The sequence below is a fragment of the Paroedura picta genome, unplaced genomic scaffold (genome assembly GCF_049243985.1).
Source record: "Paroedura picta isolate Pp20150507F unplaced genomic scaffold, Ppicta_v3.0 Ppicta_v3_sca21, whole genome shotgun sequence".
NCBI lineage: Eukaryota > Metazoa > Chordata > Lepidosauria > Squamata > Gekkonidae > Paroedura > Paroedura picta.
Genome location: NW_027518618.1, coordinates 3,315,832 through 3,321,831, shown reverse-complemented (window position 1 = coordinate 3,321,831; position 6,000 = coordinate 3,315,832).

Below are 6,000 nucleotides of genomic sequence, written 5' to 3'. Positions count from 1 at the left end.
GGGCAGGGAGGCCGAGGCCTTCCTAAGGACATCAGGGGAGCCCTGCTGGGTCAGACCAGGGAGGGCCCATCCAGTCCAGCCTCCCATCTCACCCAGGGGCCAGCCACTTCCTCTGCAGGGCCAGCCACAGGGCAGGGAGGCCGAGGCCTTCCTAAGGACATCAGGGGAGCCCTGCTGGGCCAGACCAGGGAGGGCCCATCCAGTCCAGCCTCCCGTCTCACCCAGGGGCCAGCCAGTTCCTCTGCAGGGCCAGCCACAGGGCAGGGAGGCCGAGGCCTTCCTAAGGACATCAGGGGAGCCCTGCTGGGTCAGACCAGGGGTCCATCCAGTCCAGCCTCCCCTCTCACCCAGGGGCCAGCCAGTTCCTCTGCAGGGCCAGCCACAGGGCAGGGAGGCCGAGGCCTTCCTAAGGACATCAGGGGAGCCCTGCTGGATCAGACCAGGGAGGGCCCATCCAGTCCAGCCTCCCTTCTCACCCAGGGGCCAGCCAGTTCCTCTGCAGGGCCAGCAACAGGGCAGGGAGGCCGAGGCCTTCCCCTATAAGACCCTCAGAAGAGCCCTGCTGGGTCAGACCAGGGAGGGCCCATCCAGTCCAGCCTCCCCTCTCACACAGGGACCAGCCAGTTCGTCTGCAGGGCCAGCCACAGGGCAGAGAGGCCGAGGCCTTCCTAAGGACATCAGGGGAGCCCTGCTGGGTCAGGCCAGGGAGGGCCCATCCAGTCCTGCCTCCCGTCACACCCAGGGGCCAGCCCGTTCGTCTGGAGGGCCAGCCACAGGGCAGGGAGGCCGAGGCCTTCCTAAGGACATCAGGGGAGCCCTGCTGGGTCAGACCAGAGAGGGCCCATCCAGTCCAGCCTCCCCTCTCACACAGGGGCCAGCCAGTTCCTCTGCAGGGCCAGCCACAGGGCAGGGAGGCCGAGGCCTTCCTAAGGACATCAGGGGAGCCCTGCTGGGTCAGACCAGGGAGGGCCCATCCAGTCCAGCCTCCCGTCTCACCCAGGGGCCACCAGTTCCTCTGCAGGGCCAGGCACAGGGCAGGGAGGTCGAGGCCTTCCTAAGGACATCAGGGGAGCCCTGCTGGGTCAGACCAGGGAGGGCCCATCCAGTCCAGCCTCCCATCTCACCCAGGGGCCAGCCACTTCCTCTGCAGGGCCAGCCACAGGGCAGGGAGGCCGAGGCCTTCCTAAGGACATCAGGGGAGCCCTGCTGGGTCAGACCAGGGAGGGCCCATCCAGTCCAGCCTCCCATCTCACCCAGGGGCCAGCCACTTCCTCTGCAGGGCCAGCCACAGGGCAGGGAGGCCGAGGCCTTCCTAAGGACATCAGGGGAGCCCTGCTGGGCCAGACCAGGGAGGGCCCATCCAGTCCAGCCTCCCGTCTCACCCAGGGGCCAGCCACTTCCTCTGCAGGGCCAGCCACAGGGCAGGGAGGCCGAGGCCTTCCTAAGGACATCAGGGGAGCCCTGCTGGGTCAGACCAGGGAGGGCCCATCCAGTCCAGCCTCCCGTCTCACCCAGGGGCCAGCCAGTTCCTCTGGAGGGCCAGCCATAGGGCAGGGAGGCCGAGGCCTTCCTAAAGACATCAGGGGAGCCCTGCTGGGTCAGACCAGGGAGGGCCCATCCAGTCCAGCCTCCCGTCTCACCCAGGGCCGGCCAGTTCCTCTGCAGGGCCAGCCACAGGGCAGGGAAACCGAGGCCTTCCTAAGGACATCAGGGGAGCCCTGCTGGGTTTCAGGTACCCGTCTTGGTCCCAACAAGCGAGATCCAAAGGGCCAAGCCATGCTGCCTTTTCAGGTCCTTGTGCATCAGAGGGCATATTCTCTTTTGCCCTGCAGGGGGCAGCACGGGAGCTGTCAAGGCCTGCATGGCTGATTTGCAGGAAACCTCTGGCTGGCCAGGTGGGACCCCCTTGGCTTTGGGAGGGGAGGCTGAATACAATTCGGAAGGGCTTCAACTCAAGGAGTGGGAGCTTGGCCTGTTGAACTGGACATCATCCCCTCCAAGACGGAGGTCCTAAGGCTGGGTAGGAAGGGGGCAGACCGGGTAGTGCATTGGCCCACCCTGGGTGGGACGCAACTGACCGCCACGCCCCAGGCCAGGAATCTTGGTGTGACGTTGGATGCCTCATTATCCATGAAGGCGCAGGTGAAGAAGGTATCCCGCCAGGCATTCTTCCATCTTCGCCACGCAAAGCTACTAGTGCCCTACCTGTCCCTAGAGCACCTGGCCATGGTGATCCTTGCGACGGTCACCTCCAGGATGCATTTCTGTCGCTTGCTCTATACTGGGCTGCCCTTGTCCCTGACCCGGACAAAGAGGAGATCTATGCCCCCCCCCCAAAGGAGGTGTCCTCCGCCACGTTCCCTCTGTGGTGGTCAGCTGTTCTCCTGGTCCCCAGCAGGTAGGGGGGCTGGTTGCCGCCGTTTTCTGCTGGTCTGTATTTTTAATTATTGGTTTTAGGGGCTTTTAGGGGATGTATTGTTTTTACCTCGCAACCTGCCATGAGCCGGCTCTGCCGAAACTAGCAGCTAATAAATCTAAATAGCAATCATAATAACAATATCTGCTATTACCTGCTGTCCTGCAAGGTAGGCACGGGGCGAGTGGAGAAGCCGTGTCCAGTGAGGATCAAGGAGACCCAAGTTAAAGTCCCCACTTGCTGGGTGCTGTTGAGTCAATCATTCTTTTTCTCCTTCCTGGCCTACCTTGCAGGGTCGTGCTGATGACAGGACTAAAAACAGCAGATGTTCCTGGAAAGACAAGTTGGGCTGAGATGCAGTGGTTTACAGCAGCAAGCCACGAAGCAAAGGATCTGGGATCCAATCCTTGCGACACTCTCTGAGTGACACATATGCAGCCTAAACAGCCTCACAGGGTTGTCGTTAGGACAGAATGGGAAGGAAAATTGCCTTCCACGGCACTGAGCTTCTTGCAAGCGGGGTGGGGTGAGCGTGGGCAGGACGGCAGACAGGCTGGCTTCGTTTTACACGCCCCTTTCACGTCGGGAGAACACTACAGCTGTGAAGGACGCTGGAGCAGCAGTGGTCAAGAAACAGTACTTTGTGCATGGTCAGAGGAGGCCAACCTCTGCTTCCGGCAGGGCGCTTGTCTCGCGGCAGGGGCTCCGGGCAGGCCAGAGCGGCCCCCACCCCCTCGAGGACACTCGGTTCTTTCCCTGAGCACTTCCTCATTAGCAGGAGGAAGGAATTTGTCTTGACGAGTCAGTGGAGATGTGCCGGCCTGCCGCGTCAGCATGGGAGAAATGTGGGCGGGCCCCTGTGGTGCCTATAAACTCAGTGCCCTAGTTATGTAACCGGGGCCACCATTGCCATAATAATTAGTAATTTAATAACAAGCCGTTCGTAATACCAAAAGCGAATGCCATAAATCAATGCGCCATGCCTGTTTCCAGGAAGGCCGTGAGAGTGCGCCACTTGATGTGGGCGCGTGAGCTGGCGGCGCCCTGCTTCTTCAAACTGGGTCAGCGGCCTCGGGGGGCTGCCTTCCTTGCTCTCGCGGAGCCCTCCCCGGGAGCCGCTCCCGTCCCCGGAGAGGCCCTCTTGACATGCTCGGGGGACTGGTCCTCAGGTTGGGGAGACGCACGGCGGCACGGAAGAACTCGTTTGGGCCCCGTGTCCGGGAAGCCGATTCCCCACTTCTGCTTCCGAGCAGGGAGAGGGAAGCGAGGATTTCGGTGGAACGCGGCAGCATCACTCTTGGTGGAGAGAAGACCGGGGCACAGATCAAGGAATAGGGTTACCGAGGAGGGAAGTGGGGCCCAAGGGGGCCTGCCAGTGACCAGATCTCCCAGAATTTTGACTGTTCTCCAGCCGACAGAGATCGGTTCCCCTGGAGAAAAGGGCTGCTTGGGGGTGGGCTGTCTGGCACGTGACCCTGCTGAGGTCCCTCTAGCCAGATCTCCAGGAATTGTCCAACCTGGAGTTGGCATCTGAGCTTCGCACGTCAAGTTTCCAAGCCGGGAAGCGTCAGGGACAGGGGTGCCAACTCCAGGTTGCGAGACCCTGGAGATTTGGGGGTGACAGCAGCATTTGGGGAGGGAGCTTGTTGATCCAAAGAGCAAGAGACAAGACTGTGAGCCCCCCTCCCAGGAAGCCTTTTTCTCCAGGGAAGTCACCTCGGTAGTCTAGGGCAGCGGTAGTCAACCTGTGGCCCTCCAGATGTCCATGGACTACAATTCCCATGAGCCCCTGCCAGCATTCACTGGCAGGGGCTCATGGGAATTGTAGTCCATGGACATCTGGAGGGCCACAGGTTGACTACCCCTGGTCTAGGGATCAGTTGTGATTCCATTGAATCTCCAGGCACCGGCTGGGGATTGGCAACCCCACGCAAGCTCTCAAAACTTGAATTCGCCCTGCCCTGTTTTCCTTTCCAGGGCTCATTCCCCAAACCCATGAAGCTCTCTCCTCTGAGCCCGTGCAGAGGGCTTTCCTTTATTGAGTCAGGGCCTGGCCACGATGCAATTTCCGGGATGGCTGCACGAGCTCTTCTGCACGTCCTGATTTGGAAATTAGCAACCAGCTTTAAAAACAAAAGATTTAAAAAAACACACACACACACACAAAGCAAAATTGTCGACTGGGCACAAGCGGTCGAATTCCTCCCCCCCACACACACACCACCCGCCCCCACTTCGGCAGGCCTGGCCCGCGTGGGCTGGGACCTCTTCTTCTGAGTCAGAGGCCGTCAGACTCCCCGGCCCCTCTGCACGCTCCCCGGCTCCCCCGGCCCCTCTGTTTGTTTCTTGATACCGGCCGGGATGAGTCAACAGCTACACACTGCAAGAACGTGACTCCCCCCAACCTGGGGCCAGCAATTCCGTGTCCTGAAACCATCTTTATGGCACCGGCTTTTTCACGCTCCGTCTCTCAGCCGCTCAGGCGCTCCCAACATTCCCGCGTCCCTTGGGATTATTTCGTTATCGGAAACACGTCTACGCTGCAGTTCTCCCGGGCAGAAATCAGGGCAGCCTGCAGCATCAATAAAGTTGTTTTTAAGCACAGCGATAAAAAAAAGGCACCATTCTAAAAGCCACGATTTTAAACCCCCAATTTAGATTACCAATAATTTATTTTTAAAAAACCAATCAGCTGAATGCAGTCCTAAATTCAAATGACTTCAACTGTTTCTGGAAGATGGAAAGAGAGGGGGCCAGGTGCACCGCTCCGGAGAGATGGTTCCAGAGTTGCGGGGACGCCACTCAAAAGGCCCTGCCTCATGGACCTACCAAAGGGGCTTCTGGAATGGATGGGATGGTCTTAGTTCCCACACAGGAAGAGACGGGAGAAGATGTCCTTCAGACGCCCCTGTCCAAGCCAAACCAACAGTGTATTTGCTGTTCTAGTAACTGGCCCTAAACAACAGTTTAGCCCTAGCCGAAGAAGAAGAAGAAGAAGAAGAAGAAGAAGAAGAAGAAGAAGAAGAAGAAGAAGAAGAAGAATTGGTTCTTATATGCCGCTTTTCCCTACCCAAAGGAGGCTCAAAGCGGCTTACAGTCGCCTTCCCTTTCCTCTCCCCACAACAGACACCCTGTGGGGTGGGTGAGGCTGAGAGAGCCCTGATATCACTGCCTGGTCAGAACAGTTTTATCAGTGCCGTGGCGAGCCCAAGGTCACCCAGCTGGCTGCACATGAGGGAGCGCAGAATCGAACCCGGCATGCCAGATTAGAAGTCCACACTCCTAACCACTACACCAAACTGGCTCTCACCAAACAGCTTCTGAGCACTCTTCAAGGGCAGCCCCAAGAAGGAGCCCGTTGCAGTAGTCCAGCCTAGATGTAATAGCAACACGGAGCCTGTTCTTGGTGCTTCTTTGGGGTATCAGCATGCCCCATGGGCCTTGTCTGAGGGCTGCAGCGAAGGTGCTTTCCAAAATTACAGGACCAGGAGGGTCTCTGCCCCAGGAACCTAAATATCAATTGCTGGAGGAGAAGAGTGACCGCGGGGAAAGGGAAGGCAGGCCTGGGAATGAGGGGAACGTGT